Source organism: Ascaphus truei, chromosome 6, assembly GCF_040206685.1.
Source record: "Ascaphus truei isolate aAscTru1 chromosome 6, aAscTru1.hap1, whole genome shotgun sequence".
NCBI classification, from domain to species: domain Eukaryota; kingdom Metazoa; phylum Chordata; class Amphibia; order Anura; family Ascaphidae; genus Ascaphus; species Ascaphus truei.
The window spans coordinates 57,099,859-57,125,048 of NC_134488.1; the positions used below are offsets into that span (position 1 = coordinate 57,099,859).

The 25,190-nt window shown below is 39.0% G+C and overlaps 1 protein-coding gene across 5 annotated transcripts in view; it reads left to right on the plus strand.

The window, feature by feature from the left end:
• The first annotated feature begins 1,042 nt into the window (after window positions 1-1,042).
• The window catches only part of CDON (cell adhesion associated, oncogene regulated), a 219,811-nt gene continuing 195,663 nt past the window's right edge, over window positions 1,043-25,190 (plus strand). For all 5 annotated transcript variants that reach the window (XM_075604348.1, XM_075604346.1, XM_075604345.1 and 2 more), the window contains exon 1: window positions 1,043-1,207. The gene's annotated coding sequence lies outside the window, so the exon portion shown is untranslated. The remainder of the gene's footprint in view (window positions 1,208-25,190) is intronic.

Here is a 25,190-nt window from a genome sequence, read left to right on the forward strand (position 1 = left end):
CTGCCAGCTGTTAGCATAACATTAATCCTATGATAAAGAAAGTGATCTAGGGAAGCACACTGAACAACTCTACCTATTTATGATGGAGACTCCCAGATTTTTAGCTAACTATCATTTTTTTTCCGCTGAAAAAATAATTCCCTCAACCCAATGTAAGTAAATGGACGTTTAAAAAATCTCCCTCAGTTTTCTTACAAATGTCCCTGAAATAACTTTCTGAATGTTTGAGCAGTATGATCACAACTGTACTAATGTACAGGGACTGAAACGCTGGGATATCTGGTGTTTTATGGATTATAAACATTTGCTTTCTTTTTCAATACTCTTGTGGTCGGTGCTGGTAATTTTGTATATGAAGTAGACCATACTTTGGTAACCACTTCTACATTAAAATAAGAGATTTAAAGATGTGAACTGGCTGAATCTCCTCTCAGCCATTCATCTATAACCAATGCAGAGGCCTGCACTGCATTACAGGCAGCAAAACTGTTACAGACTCATCTAACATTGAAAGGGGATGGGGCTTATTTACTAAAGATTTCCAGCTGCAATACTGGGGAGAATTTAGTGCAAAAGAACGCTACAAAATTGATCAAAAACTTTAATTTTCTTCAATGGGATTCATTGTCTTTGATAAAATTTGTTGTCTTTGTCCCACTTTTGCAACAGGGAAACTTTAGCAAATAGACCCCAAGGTGTTTGCAAGAAAGTGGACATTTTTCAAAACTAATCGGCAGTGGCAAAAAGAAAGGTGGAAAAAAAAAACTTCCCATCCAAAACATATGTTTTTGCTACTATTCTTGTTATCTAGGATATTTCCTGCATGTTTGTTACCACGGCAATGAGCTTGGTTAGGATGGACTATTTGCTAAGCCTTTAGGACATTAAACAGGCATGTGTTATCAATTTCGCAGATAAAATAAAAAAATGAGAGTGAAACTTCTCCTGCAATCTTTCTTTTTGCAGAACAAATGAAGACAAGAACCATCCCTTCCGCTCTCTTCCTCCGTCTCTTCGTTTCAAAGCAATCATTTTTTTTTTCCCCTTCAGAGAAAGTTTTCTTGGCTGCCGAGCAAGAGTCACTGGGCAGAGAGCCACAGCGGAGGGGCTTAACTACGAAGGAAGCGAGGAGAAAAGTGTCTGGTGCTTGAGCGGAACATTAGACTGGTGAAGCAGTGACGGAGAGAAGCTTTCAGAGCTGTACGAGGTAAGTGAAAGATAAAACCACTTGCAAGTAATTGCTGATTATGGCCAGTCATTAATGGGAACCAATGAAGTTTGTTGCAGTTAAAGGATGACTTTTGGTCAGTACAAGATGAGTAACTGTCATCTTAGCACCGGTTCCAAATTTTTTTTATCTATAACTAATAGATAGAATAAAATTTACTGCGCTATTAAATGAAACAATAACTTTTTACAGAGCATGAATGCTTTGCGTTCACTCTTTGGCAATGTTTTATACTGTATGCATTTGCCAATGTTTGTATAATAAAAAATAGCTATGTATAAAATAGGACCTGTTGCTAGTCACTGCAAGGAATATCCGGTGCATTGTTAGGGAATATGCCATTAAAAGGAATATTTCTATGGGAAACAAATCACTTTTACAATAGCAGCAAGAAATGCAATGCAGGTTTAAGGCACATTTTGTATTTCTTTCTGGATATTCATTCTACAAGAACACCTGTCACAGTAAAATATCCCATCCAGGTAACCGTAGTTTCACTGTCAACTTCTAAAAACACACAAGTTCTGGACCTATCAAATATCATTTAATGGAAAAGTACTGACTTCAGTAATTGAAATTCCATGCAGGTCTATGAAACTGCTGGTGCTAGATATCAGTGACACTGACTCCAAATCATTAGTTGTGACAGGTCTGAAAATGTATAAGAAAATCATAAATCATACATTTGCAAAATGCCCTTCATACACATACTTTGGTTTTTATTTGAGTTAAGCAATAGTGCATACAGGGCTGTCCCTTTGTGGCTATATTTGCCTTGGGCCCTTTGGGCTTCCACATAGGATGTCTATACCTAGAAACTTCCCGGACTTGTAAACCATCTCTGCATGAGTGAAAAAAACAATGGAATTTCAAGCAGGCAAGTGACTGAAGGCAAATGACAGTTGACATGGGGTCATTCAATTAACACTATGAGGGTCTATGTATCAAGGCAAAAGTGGAGGAATTAACTGCACCGTGGGGTATATGGGGTGCATGTATCAAGGCAAAAGCGGAGCAATTCTAGGCAAAAACATTTTGGAAATTCAGATTTATGAGAGAAAATTCTGCTATTGAAAGCAATATGGGGCATATGCATCAAGGTAAAAGTGGTGTAATTCTAGGGCAAAAAATATTCCCCAAATGTATCAAAGTAAAAAAAATCCTATGGAAATGTAATGGATTTTTGTTCTTTAAAACGTATGGTGTAATTATTGTGTCCCAGAATGTGTCCACTTCAACCTTGATACATATGCCCTATGTACCCATATTTGTCAATGCAGAGAGAAATGTATTTAGAGGCACCACTGTCTTTTTTGCAGCAGAGTCACATCAAATGTAGGAACAGTTTCTTGCATCAGATGCATCATTTCAGACTTCATCCACTTCAAATATGGCTGATTTTTTTGTGACAAATAAAATGGAAATAGAATGGTGCCCAGAGACGCAGAATGTGATGCATCTAATTATAATCTGTGCACCATGCAACTCCTCAAACTGACACTCCCGATTGTGCAAACTGGGGCAGACAAGGCAAATGTGGAGAAAAGTACTTTGAAAAGTAAATGCAGGATGAGAACGTCCAAGTTTTGCACCAAAATTGCCTTGACACTTGTATCAAATGAAGAATTCTAGTGCAGTCGTTATTTTGTCGCAACCCGTGTTAGCACATACCTGCGACAGACTGTGTCTATGTATAAATCTTTCCTTTGACATGTGCGTCTGTGACCGAAGGGTTGAGGGATTGATGGAGCCAGTGGGAGGGGTCAGTGTCAGGTTAAATTTGCATATTGGCGCAGGTCAATGTACTACGGAATGTGCGGCTTGCTCAACGTTTCTTGATGGTTTTCTGACTTTGTTTTCTCCGTCATATTAAAGGTGGAATAAGTCTTTTTTTCTACGCAGAAAAGCAGTAGAAATACTCTTCATAAATTTGTCGCGTTTCAGAAAGCGCACATGTACCTGTTGATGTGTAGAGTTCTTCGGGGCATGTCTATCAAGGCAAAAATTGTGCAATTCTGAAGCAAAAATCTGCACCATATGTATCAAAGAAAACAATCCCATTGACATCTGGAGTAATGCTTTTGCCTTAGAATGGCACACTTCAGCCTTCATACATATGCTCCATAGACCACTAGGAGCTTTTCTTTAAACAAATCTTGTGAGTTCTTTAAAATGAGTTCCCTCCCCCCCACCCCTGATTTTGCAGCTGGGAGACTTTAGTAAATAACCCCCACAGTGTTTGCGCTGCCACTCCCCAACACCCCACGTAAAGGTATCTCAAGTTCTGCAAAGCTTTGAAGTTCATCAAAGAGAATCTCATTGGCTTTCCTTTCAGCAATTGCACCTATGTTTCTTTGTTGTTGGATCTGTTCATTAAAGCCTTAAGTGACCTATAGACATAAAGCGTGCATCAGAGAGGACGGGACCCTCCCTTCCGCTTACATCACCGGAAGGAGGTCACTATCACGTGAGTGCCAGAGGTTCCATGGCTGTAGCAAAAACCATGGGCAATAAAAGGTGTTAAAATGCCCTGACTGCTACAAACCGCACCAGATTTATCAAAGATAAGGAGCCCTTAATGAAAGCGAAGACGATAATTGATTCAATAAAGATGGTGCATTTCAGTTTTGCAGCCAGCAGATATGAATAAAATGATCCCACGATGTAAACGGTTTGCGGGTCTAATTTGCTACTGCAGAGGGTTTTTGTTTCCACTGTGCTTTAGAATAGTTTTGTTACAAATGCCTGGATTCAATAATAGTGCAATGCATGGCATTCCGGGTTAACTGCCATTGACGTAATCCCCAGAATGGGGTGAGATACCCGACTGTATGTGAGCAATGTCTTTGGTTGAGCATCCACACATGATACGTTCACAAAATCAGGAGGCACACCGTCCAGAAAGCTCTGATATTATATGTACAGCGTCCCCACCCAAACAATTGTTCTTGCAGCCATGGAGCTTAGTGAATGCCGGATTGCCAGTCAAAGAGTGAACAGCTTATGTACAACATTCAGAAACGGTCCTGATTATGGGGACCAAATGGCACTCAAAAATGTAAGTTCAAAACCGTGATTAAGTGTAGACATGGATTCAAGACCTGTTAAGTGTAACATATGGCATATTATTACCATGGACTTCAACTGGTCATTCTAAATTAGATTGTAAGCTCTTCTGGTCAGTACTTCACAGTGACTACTTATGACTGTTTAGAATTAGAATTGCAGTGTTAGATATCCTGATGTTTGGACAGTGAAGTAGAGATACTCATTTTATAATCCAGTGCCATCTCTGTTTCATCTTGACCACGTCATTTCCTTTACTGAATATAAATTTTAAGCTGTTCAGGACCAAGACACGCTCTGAAAATGACTATTCATTTTATTTATTTTGAAGGTGCTAAACATTTAATGTGCCGTAGTAAATTTAAATAGTACCGTGCAGTGTACAGTATACTAGGAATAGTTAAAATATATATATATATATATATCCCCTTCATACTTCAGTTATTTATATTAATGCAGGGAATTTGCATCGCTGCTGGAAGACGTTTACGCAATGTAGTGCTTTGCAATGCTGGTTTGGCAGCATAAGGGTTGCATTTGACTGTGGTTTCATGAATAAAAATATATAATGTTTCATATCTTGTTGTGACAAAGTATTTCAAATGAAAACGTTGGGGCTTTGGTGGGATATTTCTTCCTGTGGGTGTTCAGCTTTAAAATGTTAACACTTTCCTGCTAAAGGTGCCTGCCACCCGCTTGCCCTGCAAAGCTTTGCCTGCTTTACTAGAACATCAGACATCATTTAGCACAGATCTGTGCTGTGTTTTGTAGTCTAAAATCCTTTTCTTTTATTTCTCCTCTGACTCCTCTGATCATTTTCATGACAACAGAAAGTACTACAGTAATTAGAATCTTCTAAAAACAGTATTTGTAAGACACATTAACACACTGTCATTGTAAGTGGCAGTTTCATATTTTATATTAACTGTTTATAAGGAGATAATAATTCCACTCCGTGTAGTTACTGTCGCAGCCGAGTTTATTTTTACCTTTGCCCGGTCTCGGCCGCGACAGTAAGCGGGCGCGCGCCGGGGTGTCCCGTGCGCGCGCCGAAGCATCGGAGGAGCGGTGCTCCGATCGGGGCTTCCCCCTCCACTCTCCGGGTCCGCCGGGTCCCCCGGAACCCCCCACCGCCGTCCCCCACATCGCGGGACACCAGGGCTCCCTCGGGGAGCCCTGGGCACACGTGCATGGGGCGCAGGCACCCGATGAAGCGTGACCGCGCATCGGTGACGTGCGGCACGCCGAGGGGATTTGGCGGAACTAGCCAACTAAGAATAAAACGTGTCGCCAGTGTATGCCAGATTGCATTATCGGTAGTTATTTTTTTATCAATTAAATATCAATTATTGCAAATCTGTGCGTTCCCTATTCCCATAACATTCAAAAGTACTACAGTACCATGTCTTATAATAGAAGTTTTATTACTAAGAATAGTAATAAAGAGAACCTATTTTGCAAATGTGCAGTTGTTTGAATTCTAATATTGATTTTAATGAGTAAATGTGGATGTAATTGATTAACTACTTCAGTGCATGCAGTGCATGAAACACATTTCACAGTAATGCAATAAAGGGGTTAAAAATAGCATACAGTACGTTGCGCTAATTACTTTTGACAGTATAATATAAAAAGTGACAGTGGCATTTAGCTTCGTCGTGTATTTCTGCCTGTTCTGCCTATTTGAAAAATTCATTACTGCCATATAATCTGAAATGATAAAGGTTTCGTTGATAGCAAGTGCTGTAATTGATACCGGATTCCTTTGCCCCAGAATTGCATCACTTTTTACATGATACTGTACATAGACCCCATGGGGGATTTCCCAGTGCAAAACTGTGGCAAAAGTTTTTTTTTCAAGAATTTAATTTCCATGAAAACAAATAGGATTTTCATAACTAATAAATATGGTGCAGTTTTGGAACACATTTTGCCATGGTTTTGCAGCCATAACACTTTGTGTAAATGGTCCCCATAAACGCCAATATCTTAGTATTTTTCTAAAAACAAATGGGGAGGGGAGGGGGGATTTGTTTGCATGCAATCGGCACCAGCTTTGCTGCCACGTTACTTAGATAAAAAGCCCATAAACAGCATTTGCAACTAAACAAAACCAGATATTGTAAACATTTAGTAAAGATGTGACAATTACCCATGCTGGAAAGATATGTTGGTGAAATGCGCTGTATGGTTTCCATTCAATATGAAAACGAGTCCCATCTGTAAGTTATTTTGTCCATAGGTTGGACAGAGGAAATGCTACATAAGTCAGTGTTTCCGACGATTTCTAAACATGTGATTTGCTTATCAACCTACGCGGAGGCACATTTTCCAAGCATCATTCTCTGTGGCTGAAGTGTAATGGCAAAAAGGGGTATGTAATACCACCATTTTGTATGTTAACCAAACAGGAGTCCCACCTTTTAAAAGGAAGGGCTTGTTGAAAAAAATACCTTTCCCCATTCTGTTTGTTTAAAGCACAACACGTATTTTAACTTTTCTAAAATGATTTTGAGTGCTTTGCCTCAATGTTTAACAGGTTTAAATTTCTTGAAATTGAACACAGCGCCACTCATATTTTTTCAAGGCCCTTGACCATGTCTGCTTCTGCTATCTATCAATGCATTACAAAGTGTGAATCTCTTGGGTTCCCCAATGTATGTTGCTAACTGGATCCTGCACACGATACTCAACATGGCCATGTTGTACACACTAGGGTTATATACTAAAGTATCACTGCTGCAAAACTGGGGAACACCCAGAGCAAAATAATTGCACCAGATTTATCAAAGGAAAAACTCCCAATACAGGCAGTCCTCATTTTACAACGCTTGGCTTTACAACGAATGGCTTATCCCACGCTATGCAATGCATACCTATGTTCCTTTTTACAACGCCAAAACGGCTTATCCAACACTCTTACGACGCTTTGCAAAGTTGTTTGTGTGTATATAATATATATATTATACTATATTATACTATATAATATATTATATTTTTATATTATATTATATATTATGTTATATTATATATATATATATATATATATATATATATATATATATATATATATATAATACAGTATATACACTATATAATTTATGTGTGTGCTGCATATCTTATTGTCTGCGTAAAATATTTTGTATATTTTAGCATTAAAAATGCCTTCAGGAACGGAACTTTTCATTTAAACAGTGTTCCTATGGGAAAACGTGTTTCGCATTACAACGTTTCGCTATCCAACGCCATTTTGAGTAATGCATTGTGTCGGATAACCGAGGACTGCCTGTACTTGGGATTTCTTTTCTTTGATAAATCTGGTCCAGTTTCTGGCCCTGTTTTGCCCCAGTTCTGCAGCTATGAGACAAGTAAATAGACCCACCTGTAGATTAAATTCTTATTTCATTATTCCCCACCCCCATGTACAGTATCCAGACTCGAAATGTATCAAAGAAAAAAAACTATTACAATAGGATGTATTCGCTTCCATACATGTTGCGCACAATTGCACCTCATTTGCCTGGATACATACACCCAATAGGCCTCTAAACTCCTAAAAGGGTTATGTATCAAAGTCTCATGGCAGCATAACTAATAAGTAAAACAAGTGCAACAAATTAATTGGAGCAAAAAATCTCCTTTCTATGTGATCTTTTCTTTGATAACTCTGATAAAGTCTATTTGCTACAGTTTTGCAGCTGGGAGCAGTAACCAACTGGGGCATCTAGGGAAAACTGGGGAGCCTGCCTGTAGAGACCATGGTTATCAAGCAAGGGGGAAGGGCATGATGCAGGCACAGTGGGTGTTGAGTGGAGGGGGGACCAATGTTATTGAGTGCAGAGTTTATGGATATTGATATTGAATTGGGTGGGACCCTTGCAGATATTGAGTTTAAGATGGGTCTGTGGCTTTTGAACAGAGAAAATGTCTACGGTATTGAACGGAAGATGGGCCTGCTGGTATAGATTAGAGGGGGAGGCCTGAGGCTATTGAATAGGAGGTTGGCTCCTGTGAGTATTGATAAGGAGGGGGGCACCATACTGTATGTATCAATGTAAAAATCCCATTAGTCCATTAAAAGCAATAGTTTTTTTTCTTTGATGTTTCCCCACTGTTTTCTTTGAACATATGCCCAATTGATAAATACATACATAAACCTCTTGAGTTCCTCCATGACGTAGCCACGATGTAATGGGGTCTGATACTCCAGGGGATCCGTGAGATTGTGGCCCCATCAGAACTTTTAAGATAGTTTTTCTCGGGGAGATCATGTACTGCGCTCCAGTGGAGCACTGGAAGCGATCTGGGAGGAAAGAGAACAGGAGAGTGCTACCACCTTCTCTGTTCACATCATCAGTGATGCCACAATCACGTGACTGCTACTTGGCATGGCCACATGATCACTAATTGCCGGAGGGGCTATAGCACTCTCTTTCTGTGGCTCCTTTGGCATGCAAAGGGTTAATATGTTGTTTTCTCTAGCCAATAATCTGCAAACAAAATATTCCCTTCTGTGATCTGGTGGGACCTAACACATACTGTAAATCCACTGGATTTATTAAGCGTCTCTGGTTTGATTGAATGAAACTAGATATTAACACATTTTAAGAAAGCATGTCATGGGAACAGAATTTAACTTTACAATAAGTAAAAAATTGTCTCAGTGCTAAACATTTTTGACTTGTGAAGGTATTAGAGATGTAATGCTGTCAGTCTAAACATGGGTATATTGTCATCAACATTGAGGATATCTGGTAGCAAGTCAAATGAATTTCTCTGCCAGATAAATAGAGCGGAAATATATCGAATCGGATTAAAGTGAATGAAATTGTGTATTTTCAGCACATTTCCTTAAAGTGAAATTTAAGTCTTAGGATAGGAAAATATGGCTCAATTTGAAAATATTCATGCTACATTTTTAGCACTGAAATATTCCCTTTTCTTTAGGAAAATATAGCATAGGACACAAATCTGGGGTTCCCAGCAGGCTTCTGAACATCCTAAGGTTTTGAGCGTGTGATGGTGGGTGTAAAACTCCACATTATTATTTTAAAAGTGGTGTCATTATTATATTAAAAGTGGTGTCATTATTATATTAAAAGTGGTGGTTCGGACACATGTGGCTTTCATCTCAGCCGACCTGATTTCAACATGGGTTGAATTAACATGTCAGAATGATCTGAAACAGCACTAATTCAGAATATGTATAATGTTATCTTCTTTATGGGCTGCATCTTCACGTGCTCTATTGTAACCTACAGAGGCATAAATGAAGTCCAGCAAATGCAATTATTTGAAAACTCCGATAATGTTTTGGAGTCTCTGTTCCATAAAGAAAAGCTTAGATATTTGGAACTATACAGTCATACTCTGTATTGTTTTATATTCCATTTTAACAGGAAGAGATGGGTTAAAAATGAAATGCGGTTTATCACTTTAATAAACAGACTGATTCTGTACAACTTGTGATACCTTTTAATTGATTGATACACTAATTCATCATTGATGTTGTGGAACATGAGCTTTTAGGACTTTAAGACTTCTTAATACTTTCCCAATGGGTAAAAAGGCCTGTTTACCATACTGCTAGTTGCTGAACTTAGAAAATGGGAGAATGCAGTCCTGATATATATTATGGTCCATTTAACAACTTTAACTCTCTATTTTTCCAGCAGAGCAGGGGGGAAAATACTGGACATACACAATGTAATCTTTGCAAAGGTACTGTACATGTCTTGAATTGTAGATCCAGCGTTGACCAATAATTAATGTACGATTTGTGCTGGTGTGCCAGAGAATTGTACAATTTATACTTGCCTCCAATCAAATAAAAGAAAAAAGCATATATTTCAGCACACAAAAAGATAACACATTATAAAAAGAAAATCAAAAGTTGTATCACTTTGACCTTTATTCTCATGACACATTGCAATTGTTGTTGTGATATTATGATAATTTCTGACATAAACAAAGGTTACAAAAAACATTAAACAGCAGATGTTTAACAGACAAAATGGTAAAGATGGTAGAACTGGTGCAAATTTATTTCCTGCATATTTTAAACCAAATCTGTTCACCCCACCTCCCCTATCACCACCACCACCACCACCACCACAATCCTTCTGCGAATTGGGCACTAAAAATGTACAATTTGCTACTAGATATAATCCAGTCAGATTTTTTAAAATCCAAACTTGGATTAAATATTTAATCTGAAATCCAAGCAACGAATTACGAGACAGAAGAGAGGCAACTTTCAAATTAGTAGAATCTCCAGTTGTATATACAGTGGTGAAAAAGTTTGTGAACCACTTTGGAATTTCACATATTTCAAGCCTAGAATATAATTACATCTTACTCTAAGTCCTAATAATAGAGATAACCTGATCAAACAAATGACAAAAAAACATGATACTTTCTCAACATTTATTTATCCTCAAATGATTAAACATTCAATATGTATGTAAACCTTTAGATTCAATACCTGGTGGCACCCTTTTGATCAGCAATAAATTCAATTAAGCATCTCTTGTAACTGCTGGCCAGTCTCTCACATCGGTTTTGAGGAATTTTGTCCCGTTCCTCCTTACATAACTGCTTCAACTCAGTAACATTTGAGGGCTTCCTTGCATGGACAGCTCGCTTCAGGTCCTGCCACAACATTTTGATTAGGGTTTAGGTCCGGACTTTGACTAGGCCATTCTAAAACGCAGAATTTCTTCTTCTGCAGCCATTCTTTTGTAGATCTGCTTGTATGTTTAGGATCATTGTATTGCTGCATGACCCACTTCGCTTCAGCTCACAGACGAATGGCCTGACATTCTCCTCTAGAATCTTGTGATACAATGCAGAATTCATGGTTGTGTCAATGATGGCAAGCTGTCCAGGTCCTGAGGCAGCAAAGTAGCCCAATAAAATCACACTCCCACCACCATGCTTGATGGTTGGGATGAGGTTCTTCGGTTTGACTGCAGTGTTTGTTTTTTGCCAAACAACCTTTCTCATTGAGGCCAAAATGTTATACCTTTTACTTGTCTGTCCAGATAACATTGTTTCAGAAGTTTTTTGGATCATCTATGTACTCTTTGGCAAACTTCAGAAGAAAAGCAATGTTCTTTTTAGAGAGCAGTAGTTTCTTCCTGGCTATCCTTCCATGAACACCATTCTTGTTCAGTCTTTTTCTGATAGTTGAGTCATGAACACTCACATTAGCCAACGTGAGACTGGCCTGCAGATCTTTGGATGTTACTCTGGGGTTCTTTGTGACTTCCTGGATGATTTGCCGGTTTGCTCTTGGAGAGATTTTGGTAGGATGACCTCTCCTGGGTAGAGTGACTGCGGTCTTGAACTTTCTCCATTTGTCTAACAGTGGATTGGTGGAGCCCCAAATCCTTAGAAATGGGGTTTTAACCTTTTCTAGACTGATGAACATTAATAACTGCTTTTCTGAGATCATCAGATTTATTTTGATCGTGGCATGACATATTTCCATTTATATAGGGTGGGGCTTCCTAAACTCATACCTGAAGATCTACCTAATTATTTAAACACCTGATTCCAATTATCCCCTTTAATTTAGCTGATTAAATCAGTGCTTCACTTACTTTTTCACATACCCTGACTCTCAATTACTCATTAAAGCATTTACTTTTTGCTCCACATTTGCCTTGATGCAGCACCCCAATGAGTCTTTATATGATTCAATAGATATTTTTGCCCCACAATTGCACCATTTTTACCTTGATACATAAGAGTCTATTAACTAAAGTCCATAATGTATAGGTGTAGAGATCGACGCTCATATACGTGTTGAGACTCACAGACTATATTATTAAGCATCAAGATAGATAGGAACTTTCATAAAACTTTCCATTATTTATGCAATAAGAGGTCAAGGGGGGGCATAAACATGAAACCTAGCGGTCAGTCAGCACGACTACCGCAAATGTGGTTCCTCTGCTCACCCCACTTAACATATACACTTCCCCATATAAGGACCAAGGTAACCAAATGAGGGCTAGTGCCCATTACCTGTCCATGGGGTGTATAAAAATCCAGAATCCATCCATTGAAGAGTTCCAGCGCGTGCAGTCCTGATAGAGTGAACAGCAATATTGAAAGGAAGCAAAGGAGCACAGCCAATAAAAGAATCCACAGGAAGAGTCCTATAGAAAAAATAAAGGGCACAACTCCAGGCTAAAACTGAGGGTAGTTTAATGGATAAGTGCACAGGAACAGAAACACAGCCCACACACCAACGCGTTTCGTCCCAGGGGACTTTATCAAGGTGTCCCCTGGGACGAAACGCATTGGTGTGTGGGCTGTGTTTCTGTCCCTGTGCACTTATCCATTAAACTACCCTCAGTTTTAGCCTAGAGTTGTGCCCTTTATTTTTTTCTATAGGACTCTTCCTGTGGATTCTTTTATTGGCTTTGCTCCTTTGCTTCCTTTCAATATTGGTATTAACTAAAGTCTGCTGATTAATCAAGTTTCCACCTTTGGAGCCAAAAAACTTTAATAAATAATCCCCAAACGGGCTTATGTATCAAAACACTCGGTGGCAAAAAGTACATCATGTGTATCAAATTAGAAATCCAAAAGAAATCAAAATGATAAGTTCTTTAATATATTTCGAGCAATATTTTTTCCACACTATTGCACCACTTTCGTTTTGATATATATACTGTGCCTTGTGGACTCACTGATCCTGTAGGAGGTTATTGGGGCTATGTACTGTATTAAGAAATGCAATTAAACTTTTTAACATAAAATTGACACTTTGAAATGTCTTCCTAACTTGCATTTCAAAGGGTAAATGTATCAATGTAATTTTGCCCACTGTTGCTCTATTCGTATCTGCTTGTGTTTTGGGGGAGTGTTATAGAAGGAGTTATGATACACATATAGGAGTCTCTGGGGTAAATCTAGCCATATTCATCAAGAAAATGAATATCATTGAAATCAATGGGAGTTTTTCCTTTGATAAATCTGGGGCAAATCTTTTGCCCAGACTGTGCCCCAGTTCTGCAGCCAGGAGACTTTAGTGAATAACTCCACAAAATAATTTGCCAAGTCTGACTTGGCATAAACCTCTAACTATGAATTTGCACCAAATGGTAGACACTTGTTTAATTAATTTCTTACATTTGCTGCAGACGCAGGCAATTTATTCACTTATTTTTTCAGCTGTGCATCTAGTTGCTCTTTTCACTATCTTTATATATAACCCCCTAAGTATCAAGGGGAGCCATTCTGCACACCATGAAGGAGCAAACATTTTTCATTAGGTCAGTTTGCTTCAGCTCTATACATAAAAGTCAAGAGTGACACACTGTGCTCATCTATATTTCATTACCCAGAAGCCCTGGATGAGAGTGGAAGCATTGTTTGCTAAGCAATAATGGGAAAGACAGGGATGAAGACCTGAAGGCAGAAGATCGGAGCAAACTCCCATCCAGGGACAGAAAGAGAAGAGAGAATACGTGGGCACAACAGATTTCCAAATGATCTAATTTATTTACCCAAACAGAAACACAACGTTTAGACCATAAGGTCTTTTTCAAGTGAGGTATAGTGGCATGGTATTTTTTTATGTATTTTGCTCTCTATATATGAAGCTTGTTATTTGAGCTTCATAGAAGTGGTGCTGAACAAAATATGCCCCCTTGCAGGTTGAAGTGAGGCAATCCATTGAAGCAAACTTTGATACATCTCCTTATGCTATTGCTCTAATCAACTCCTATCCTAACTGCATAGGCGCAGGTTGAAAATTCTCTGTTTTTGCGGCAAACTGAACTTAATACATGGATCCTTATGTATCCATGGGTTTACTGTATCAATACAAAAGGGGCCAATGCTATAAGCGTTCATTTAAAAAATCGCCGGGCCATTTAAATCGCCTGTTTTTTGAGCGTTGCTATCACAGTATTCAGAAAGCCTTGATTACCTGTTGTAGCAAAATTCCCAAAACGGGCGAGTAGCCGGTGACGTGAAGATCGCTTCTCTGAAAAGGGCCTCACCTGGCGATTTCTTTCCGCTACAGAGAGCTGCACAGAGAGCCGCCTCTCCCTGCGCAAATCTCCCCTGAAATTAATGTTTTTTAATACACATTTTATTACTAGTGTAGCTGAGCGGGGGGTCTCTGGAGCAGCAGTGTTGATTTCAGGTCCAGGGACCCCCTGCTTCCCGAGATACAGGCCCTGTTATGGGGTGCCGGTATCTCCTATGCATTTTATTCCCACGGTCACATGACGCGAGACATTTAAATGCATAGGAGATACCGGCACCCCATAACGGTGCCTGTATCTTGGGAAGCAGGAGGTCCCCGGACCTCAAATGAATGCAGTTCTAATCCTGAGACCCCCTGTTCATCTACACTAGTATTAACATTTTTATTAAAACAGATGCTACACACAATAAACATTAAAACACAACAAGACTAATACCCACCTCCTCTACCTCCACATGATTTATACCAGAGGCAGTGGGTGTCCGGGGGTCCTTAGGTGGTGTCTGCGGGTGTCTGTGGGCCCTCGGTTGGTCCCTGCTTGGCCTGTGGTACCAATCCTGTGCTTAAATGGTTTTTTTGCAATATATTGAAATAAATACACCCCCTCCTCCCCAACACAAACAGTACTGTAATGGGCAAAATAACTATTATGCAGATATGGACAATAGCTAATTTCCTCATTAGAAAATCAAACTTTAGCCAACCAGCATAAATAAAGTATATAAAATATTCTACTTACCCCTGCCATCCAGGTCCTCCATTGCCAGAATGAATACAAGAAAAATACTATCTAATGGCCCCTAACCCATTAATCAACTTAGCGGTTAATAAACGTTATAGTAATTAAGGGGTTAACCCACCCTCCCCCGCTACCCACCCGGGAGGCCTAACCACACACCCTGGGACCACTATACCCACCCTCTACCCATTGCTTGGCATAGTGGTACATCATACCCATATAATATGGCCATGATAAGCCACTATGGCAGTCAATGGTCACCCTAATAAAAAAGCATGAAGGCCCAAAATACACAATAATAAAAGATATACACAAGCACCTAAACACCCCAATTCAAGAAATAAAAGCACTAGTCAACCAATTAAATAAATAAAAGCACTAGCCATCCAATTAAATAAATAAAAGCACTAGCCAACCAATCAATTTCATAAATAAAAGCACTAACCAACAAAACAATTAATTAATTTTAAACACTAGCCAACAAAACAATTAATGAATTTAAACCAGTAGCCAACAAAACAAATAATTAATTTAAAACGCTAACCAATCCTAAAATGTACTAACATGCCATCCAAATTCCAAACAATTGAATCCAAACAATAAAAACAAATAGAAAAAATTACAATCAATTCAAAACAAGCATTTGCCAAAAAATGCATTGGCTGTCACTGTATTTATCTGTACCCTAAAGGGGCATAGATTAATACATTATCAGTCAATGGGCAATAGCAAACATAAAACATAAATAAATACAATGAAAAAACCTGACAAAAATACATTTACATACATCAATATTTTACTTACCTTTAGAAGTCTTCACCCTCCGAATCCCATTGTATCTGCAATCTCTCATACCGCGATGAGAGCACAGCTAGAGAAAGAAAGCTTCCCCTTATTTAACAAAGCACAAACTTCTGTGATATACTATAGGACCTTGTTTGTTGATAAATCTGGTGCAATAGTAAATCTAGTTTTGCAAGGATCATAGGGTTCTAGAGGGCATATGTATCTAGGCCAGTGTTTCCCAACTCCAGTCATCAGGGAATCCCAACAGGTCAGGCCTTAAGGATATTTCTGCTCCAGCACAGGTGGGTCAATCAGCGGCTCAGTCATTGTGACTGAGTCGTGGGAAGCGCAAACATGTGGAAACAAAAGATATAACTGATGGTGCAATATTGTTATATAACAGGTAAGTAGTCTTCTCAAGGTCTAGGGATATTATACTCACAAAGGTGAGGATGAGTCTGTGTACGTAATGGTATCTTTAAATGGTATCTCTTCAGTGAGGAGGGATTAACTTCAACCGTAGTGTAGAGGTGAATCCATGATATATGCTGTTTTAAAGCATTTAGATACACAATCGATCTCGCCTTCCGTGCCTTTTAGCTTTCTGCTTCCTTTCTCCTCAGTGTGCGTCTCACGACTGCGTTCCAGCAGATGCGGATGTGACGTCAGCTAGGTTGGGAAGTTCTGGTTGGCGAAGTGGCTGTGGATCACCTTCACTCTACTCCTGAAGAAACCGAGATAGGTGAAACACGTAGAGTGAAGGTGATCCACAGCCACTTCGCCAACCGGAACTTCCCAACCTAGCTGACGTCACATCCGCATCTGCTGGAACGCAGTCCTGAGACGCACGCTGAGGAGAAAGGAAGCAGAAAGCTAAAAGGCACCGGAGGCGAGATCGATTGTGTATCTAAATGCTTTAAAACAGCATATATCATGGATTCACCTCTACACTACGGTTGAAGTAAATCCCTCCTCACTGAAGAGATACCATTTAAAGATACCATTACGTACACAGACTCATCCTCACATTTGTGAGTATAATATCCCTAGACCTTGAGAAGACTACTTACCTGTTATATAACAATATTGCACCATCAGTTATATCTTTTGTTTCCACATGTTTGCGCTTCCCACTGATCATCATGTCTTTATACTCACCTGGGATTGAGAGAGCAATCCTGCACTGGGTCACAGCAGCATTCAAAGGATTTGTTTGTATCACCATATATATTTATAATAATTGGTTTTATATGTTAATACTGAGTTAACACGTGTTTTTATTTAGAATTAGAGCGCCACTATTGGTATATATATTTTTGCAATTGTGACAGAGCCACCTGTGCTGAGCAGGGATATCTTTAAGACCTGACCTGTTGGGGTTCCCTGAGGACTGGAGTTGGGAAACACTGATCAAGACAGAAGTGGTGCAATAAGATTGCTCCAGATGAATCAAAGAAAACAAAATATTAATTTCAGTGGGATTCTTTTAATTTGATGCATATGGTGCAGGGTTCTGTCCCAGAATTGCACCACTTTTCCTTTGATACATATGCCCCAATGTGGTCTGTAATTTAGTTTTTCTGTCTGAAATGCAACCTATTTATGAAATCTATTTCTACTGTTGTACAATTTGGTGAATGCTGCTCTAGTATTCTGAGCTGCAAAAAAGTCTTGCAGTACACCTTTAAGGTGATGGAGAAAACCAAAGCCGAAAACCATCAAGAATATGTATGCAAGACGCACATTTCTTAATACATTGACCTGAGCCAAAATGCAAATGTACCTCCACCTTAACTCCTCCCACTTGCTCCCTACATTCTGCATCTCGTCACAGACACTACCTGGCGCATGTATTTTTCAGTACAATTTGCATTAAAATAAAGACAATGGGGGTGATTTATCATAGAAAATTTGGAGCAAAATTGCATCATTTTTATCTTGCGTCTCCTTGCGTTAGTGTGTCAAGGTCTTTGCGTCTCCTTGCGATTGGAGGCATGACAATAAGACGTGTTACATGACACACAGATTATAATGAGATATCAGAAACTCTGTTTCCCTGCATCACCTTTCTATCTTGTATTTGCATTTTAAAAAATCTGCCAGGTCTGTGGTGGCGTAAATTTTTCTTGCCTACAGTGTGCATCAGATGTAAGAAACACTTTCATCATTTGACGCATATGCGATCACAAAATGAAGCAATGCGTCAAAACAAACTTCTATTTGGACATTGATACATCTCCCCCTTTGAACTATGAACTTTGATACTGTACATAACTAATGGTCACATATTGGTGCAAAATGAACATATGTGTGCCCCTATGTACTGTATTAACCTTTATTTTCTCAATGTGCATCTTTTCTGTCAAAAATTGTTTTAGTTTAGTATATCAGTGCACATAAAAAGGATGCACATCTGTAAATAGTATGATAAAAAATTGTGCGCTGAAAAACGCTAAATACATAGGTTCGCGGAGTTTGATGTGCCTTATAATCATTTAACACTTCCCTAACACCTGCTGCTGACATTGCCTAAATCGCAAGTTGATGTACAGTACATGGCCCAAATCTTGGAGCAAAGACTTTGATGCACTGAAGCAAAGAGTAATGCCTAACCTCTGTTCATTTACTGTAACCATGTATTGTCATCCTAACTTTGTGCCCTGGACATACTTAGAAACGAGAGTTAACTCTTAATATACTTCCTTGTCAAACATTTTTATAAATAAATAAATAATAAAATGCAAGCTGAAAATCACACATTGAGAGTTATGTATTAAAATATTCTCTGTGCTAAACCAGGGCAAAATTAGAGCAAATCACTTGACAGAATATCTGAAAGCAAAACATGCAATTGTAATGTTTTGTGATGTAATTGTCCCATTAGACATTTCCCATTGATAAATCTGTTTTATTGCTCCAGTTTTGTAACAGTTGTGCAACCAAGAGACCCCAATTTGCATCAATTTTGCTCCAAACTTTCTTTGATATATCTCTTCCATTGTCTATTTTCTAAGGTTTCCCAGCAGGAAAACTGGGACAGAACCAGGGCCAAGGAAAGGAATGATAGTGATAACGATTGGGGGTTTATGCATCAAGGAAAAGTGATGCCACTTTACGGCAACAATAGGGCACCAGTTGTATCACCAAAAAAAAATTGGTGCAATTGTTTTTACCGCAAAATTGCAGTATAATCGACTTGATATACAGACCCCTTGGAGTTTTTCCTTTAATACATCTGTGTCGTTTTTTGTGCACTGATTAAGCCTGAGCTTCACAACCGGGGGACTTCCGTGAATAACCACCATGGAGAAAATGTATCATAGGGGCTTGTGCAATGCAGTGAAAGAATTGTATGGTGAGTGATTGTAGGGAAAGGCGGGTTTGAGGACCTTTCAGAGGCGTGAATGTGCATATAAGTGGTATTTTTATTTGATGTACGCTGGAGGGTTTTAGTCACGTATTTGCTCACCATTACACCACTTCCTTTGTGTACCTGATTTGTGGCCACTACCAGCTTCTCATTGCAAAGTCAGTAACAATCCTCACACTGATGACAAGACCCAAAAGGTTGAAACAGTTGTCTATGAGTAGGTTTGCTGCTTTCTTTTTTTAACCAATGCTTTGGTTATAAAACTGCAGACATACTGTACGCTTATAGGGACCCATGTTATAATGGATAAGAAGCAAAAAGCCACACAATGTGAGTACACATTTGCATGTTATTACCCAGAATCCCTGGCTACAGTGGAAGCTGAGAGATAATGGGGAAAGGCAGGTTTGTGGACCTGTCTGAGACATGAACATGTGTTCATACAGTAAGTGATATTTTTATTTGCTAAAAATATGGGGCAAACGTTTTACTCCAGCTTTTCTGAGAGATTTTGATGCACAAAAAGGGGTCATGTATCAAAGTCTCCTGGCTGGAAAAGTGGGGCAAAACTGGTGTAAAACAAACGGCACCAAACTTATCAAAGAAAAAAATCCCATAGGAAACAGTGGGATTTTTGCATTTCATTTGGTGCACTTTGTTTGCTCCAGTTTCCCCCCTCTTTTGCAGCCTTGAGTCTTTGATACATCACACCCCATTGAGGGCTATTTATAAAGGCAAAAGTGTTGCAATTGTGGGGCAAAACAAACTGCACAAAATTTATCAAGGAAAGAGTCCTATTGTTTTCAATTAGATTTTTTATTTAATACATATGTTGCAGACTTTTGTACCAGAATTGCACCACATTTGCCTTTACACATATGCCCCATAGCCCCCAATAGGCCCAATAAAAACTGGAGGCTTGGTCTTGTGTTAGTCATCTTTTCCACAATTTTTCATGTTCTGGTACAGTTTTTTCATGTATAATTTGTGGTGAATTGTCTAATTTGTAATATATTAAAAAGAGACACTAGTTCACATATTGCAGAATATTTAAGAACAAAAAATGAGAGTAGCGCAATGGATTGTTAAGTGTATGATGTTTAAACATAGGTATGTATTATTTTCTTAACTTCTTGGTTGCTGAAGTAGTGGTATAAAAAGTGGTTGCACTGTAAAATATTGAAGGCTGGTCCAATGGAGAAAGGGTTAAGCGGCTGTGGTCTAAAACAGTTCCAAGTGCCAAGAGTAACCCAGTGTGTTTACGATAACTGTGTGAGGCTCCGGCCTATAAAAGGCAATGTAGGCCTCTGGTTTGTGCAAAGGGAATGTAAACGTTTGTAAGGTTAGAAGTATCATATACATTGGGGAACCGAGAAGACCTTGTTACGAGAAACAAACCTGTCTTGGGTTTGATATTATGCTTGTAGTAGGGTGCTAGCTATTGTTAGTGCAGGTTTTCCTGGTTTGATGAAAAGATGTCATGCTGCTTCTTCCATTAGGTTTCAAACTATTTGAGATCTACGGACCAGGTGTATCTACAAACTATAGATACACCAGGTGTATGAAATAAAAAAATCTTATTAAAATCAATTAGATTTGTTTGGATACATTGATACCTGTTTCTGCACTAAAATTGCACCAATTCTGACATGATATGTAGAGACCCTGTGAGTTCTATGCATACAGCACACACTGTTAATGTTGCGTAGACTGTTAATTATTTCTTACTCTGTCAGTTAGCTTTTGCGTCATGCACAGATTTTCTGGGAGGCTCAGAGATTTGGAGTCAGTCTCACTGATTTTTAGTATCAGCTGTCTCATAGACTACAGTGGAGTGACTAATCAAAATCTCTATATATAAATGAGCTTTCTGGCAGTTTGGACCTGATGGTTTAATAGATACACAAAAAATAGAAAGATAGTGGGAAAAGTTTGAGAAATGTATTGTATCATTTATATGTACATCACAAAAATGTGTAACTAACTCCTTCAGTTGCTCTCTGTAGTCATCCCCTACATTTATTACAGACATAAGTGGGGCAAAAAAGAATACTAAATGCAGTATGTGTGCAGCGCACAGCAAAGAGTTGAGAGAGAGCAGGTCTGGCAAAATAAGCTCTTTAATGACAAGCCATAAAATAGAGGGTTGCAACCCTTCTACGCGTTTCGTGCAAGTTATGCACTTTATCAAGAAGTGACTTACACGATATACAGAGCATTTAAATACAGCTGACTGCGGTTTTTGGTGCCAAACGAATGACGTCACTAATCTAAGCTAACCAATGAAAATCTCTCATCTCGCGCATGCGCCGCACTACCAGTGCATAACCTGCATGAGATGAGCTATTTTATGGCTTTCCATTAAAGAGTTTATTATGCCAGACCTGCTCTCTCTCACTACTTTGCTGTGCGCTGCACACATACTGCATTTGGATTCTACTTACCTGGATAAGCTGCATGCTTTGGATAAAGCAACTGGGAGTCTTGTGAGTACGTTTACCTGGGGCCTACCCAATGAGGCAGGGAGGTGTCTCCGTGCCCTTACCCCTACCTTCAGGGTACCTTAGAGCCCTCCTATAGGTTCAGTGCTTGATTATTTTAGTAATCATTACCCAGTGTCTTGCTCTTTTCCTCTCAATATAAGGATACAGATCCTAGTATTTTAGAGCACCACTTCTACACTTTATCTACAAAAAGAATACTACTTAATATATTTGTTTCTTATAAATCACTGACAATGTACACAGTGCTGTACATAGAATTTGCCGAGGAATTCACGCTATTTCACGCTATTTCGTGAAATTATATACAATGTACACTTGTTCAAAAAGATTAGAAAATAGATTTCTAATCTATTTATAATTTATAATGTAATTATTAGAGCTGACACTGGGATTTTAACTGGGTTTATCCATGTTCAATGTGCAGTATTGCTCTTACCACTTAGGGGGTAATTCAATATACTACACACTGCTTCGAAGTACATTGAATTGCCCTACTAAGCACATGTACCTTAAAGAAGCAATCCCTCCTAGGACCAGAGTGAACTAATTCCAGTGAAATATTTAAGGGGTCTAAAAGGGGAGAGAGGGAGAGGGGGAGATATTATTGATAATTTACTCAAAATATTGGGGGGGGAAATTTTCGGCTAAACATTGTACAGTATAATGAATAGAAACGTTTGGTTATTCCAGACTCAGTAACCCGTATGGTGATACAGTATAGGAAAAATACTACTTAACTTGCCTATTTCTACATTCCAGTGTTAAAACAGAAAGGTACGCTCCAAGAAAGTCAAACAATGTTTCCGAAATAAACTAATGTAATAATTGATCTTTCTTCTCTCAATATTGCAGATTACTTCAGTGTGTCAATACTTATTTACAATAATAGCAATTGCAAACCTGGAGCGAACCCTGTGCATCAGGTTTCTCAAATAAAAAAGTTCCCCTGTTTCTATTAGTTTCATTTTCTTTAATAAATCTGGTGCTTTTTTACCTCAATAAATTTTGCCTTTAATAATTATACTCCTTTATTACCGGTCTGTACTGATGAACATACTTATGTATTCCCTATATACATTATGTTTGAAAAATACTGGATCTGATGAATGATGGAAGCGCTACTGCCTGCATTAGGCTGCGGCCAAGCAGGGAGCGGGCGTTCTGGCGCTCATGCGCTGCGCCCTGCTCGGCCGGGCGATTCGTGGTCGGCTAGGTGCGCGGCCATGACGTCACGGAGCTGTGTTGCCCTCATTGGGTGAACCGCTCACGTGACGCGCTTGCTAGAGGCAAAATCAAATTTGCTTGCTCTGCAAGCATCTAAGCGCCGAGCATGCGCAGCCGCTTGCTCACGCTGGTCACACACATTGCTTCAATGTGTTTCAGAGCGGCCAGCGTGAGTGCGCCCGCCGCTCAGCGCCACCCTGGCCGAGGCCTAAGAGAGATGCTGGAAGTAATTTTGAAGGATCTTATGCACCACCCCTAAAGTCATCAGGAATCTCCAATGCTATAAGGACCAACCACTATGTACTAACTACAGGTGTGCTCAACTCCAATCCTCAAGGGCTATCAACAAGTCAGGTTTAAAGGATATTCCTGTTTTAGCACAGATGGCTCAATCAAAATGACTGATCCACTGATTGAACCACCTGTGCTGAAGCAGGGATATCCTTAAAACCTGACTTGTTGTTGGCCCTTGAGCACTGAAGCTGGGCACCCTGGTACTAAGATGATCATTGAAATTGTTTAAAAAAAAAAGGGTGGCAAACTCCAGTCCACCAGGACCCTCAACAGGTCAGGTTTTAAGGATATCCCTGCTTCAGCACAGGTTGCTCAATCAGTAGATCAGCCATTGACTGAGCCACCTATCATGAAGCAGAGATATTTTCAAAGCCTCACCTGTTGGTAGCTCTTGAGGACTGCAGTTGGCCACTCCTGTTTTAATGCGTCAAAAATTGTAGTGCTAAAATGAAGTTCAAACCTTAGTACAATTTGTTTGGTATGTTACGTGGCCTATTACATATGACGCATAGTTCGTTGTCTGAAATTATGTTTGACACCTTGCATCATGTTGCAGACCTGATTGATGCAATTTAAATGAAAACAGGATAATGTCAATTTTTTTAGGACAAATATTAGCAAATAGCCACTATTAGTTTAAAATAATTTATAATAGCCATACTGTGAAAATAATACATTTTGACAAGTGCATAATTAAACATTCGTGCTGCATAAAAAAAATAGTTGATAGTAGCATGCATGACTTCTAATTCTGGCCAAACAATATACAGTATATTGACTTTGTGGGATTGAAGCCAGGTAGAACTTGGCAGACGATTTAGACAAAGGTTCAACTATTATTTTAGCACACAGAAACAATTTTGTTAAGTACATTCCATTTACATCTGTGCACCATGCCCATCCTTATTTGTGTGCACCAGTATATTTGATTCCAAATATTTTTTTACATAAATCAGACTGAGGAAAAAAAGGATTAGTACATAGGTGCACACAAGGGCAATTTAATGTGTGGTTTTGTGCATCAATTTACTGCCAATATTCCATTTGCCACTTTATTGCAACTTCTAATATATGTAAGCTGCATCTTTAAATCAAAATGGTCTGTTCTGAAGCTCAATCAGTGGCTCACATGGCTATTGGTGCAAGTTGAAGGATACATCATGGCCCTCTCTGCAATAATCAGCGCAGACATCACTAGTTCAGAACAGCAGTTTTCACAATGCAGAAAACCGTGCCTCACAGAGGCTTATAGGAACTATAACAACAGCAACGTAGTGAGAATGTTTTGTGTTTTTTTATGGGCTAATGGATTACCTTCAAAGTGTAACTGTATCTACGTCTGACCCGTGAGAGGCTTGTTGTCTTTAGCTGGTCCATTTAAAAGTAGTTAGATGGCCCGGCAAGTCTCCAGGGAGGGGAAAGCACTGAGGCAAATGTTAAATGCAAGAAACCACCTGTCACAAAGCAGTACTGTGCTTTTTCGTTTACAGTGGGAAATGGCAAAATTGTAGAATAATCCAATGCAAGGAAAGCACATCTCATTTGCACTCTGTTAGTGTAATCAGAGTAAATGACTCTGCTTTTACAGAAATTATACATAGAGGTTATTATGTTTTTCTACAGTACAGGATGTACAATTCTAAGACAGCATAGGTTACTGTTTCAGATGGCTGCAGTGCTCAATCACTCAGCTCACCTACTGTAGTTTAGGTATACAGTATAAGGACTTGTTTCATTCCAGTGATAGACTATCATATCTATCACAGAAGTTGTGAGGGACAGGGGCTGTTAAACCCTAACAGTCTAAATCTGCCATGGACGAAATTGCCATTAAGAAGTAACAATTCTGCATAATATAATTATATTGCCCAGTTTCCAAATGTTTATGCTTAATTTATAATATATAAAGAGAGATCATTAATTTTTTAGAATAAATGTTTTTCTCTTTTTTTTTACTTTTAAAGAAGGGG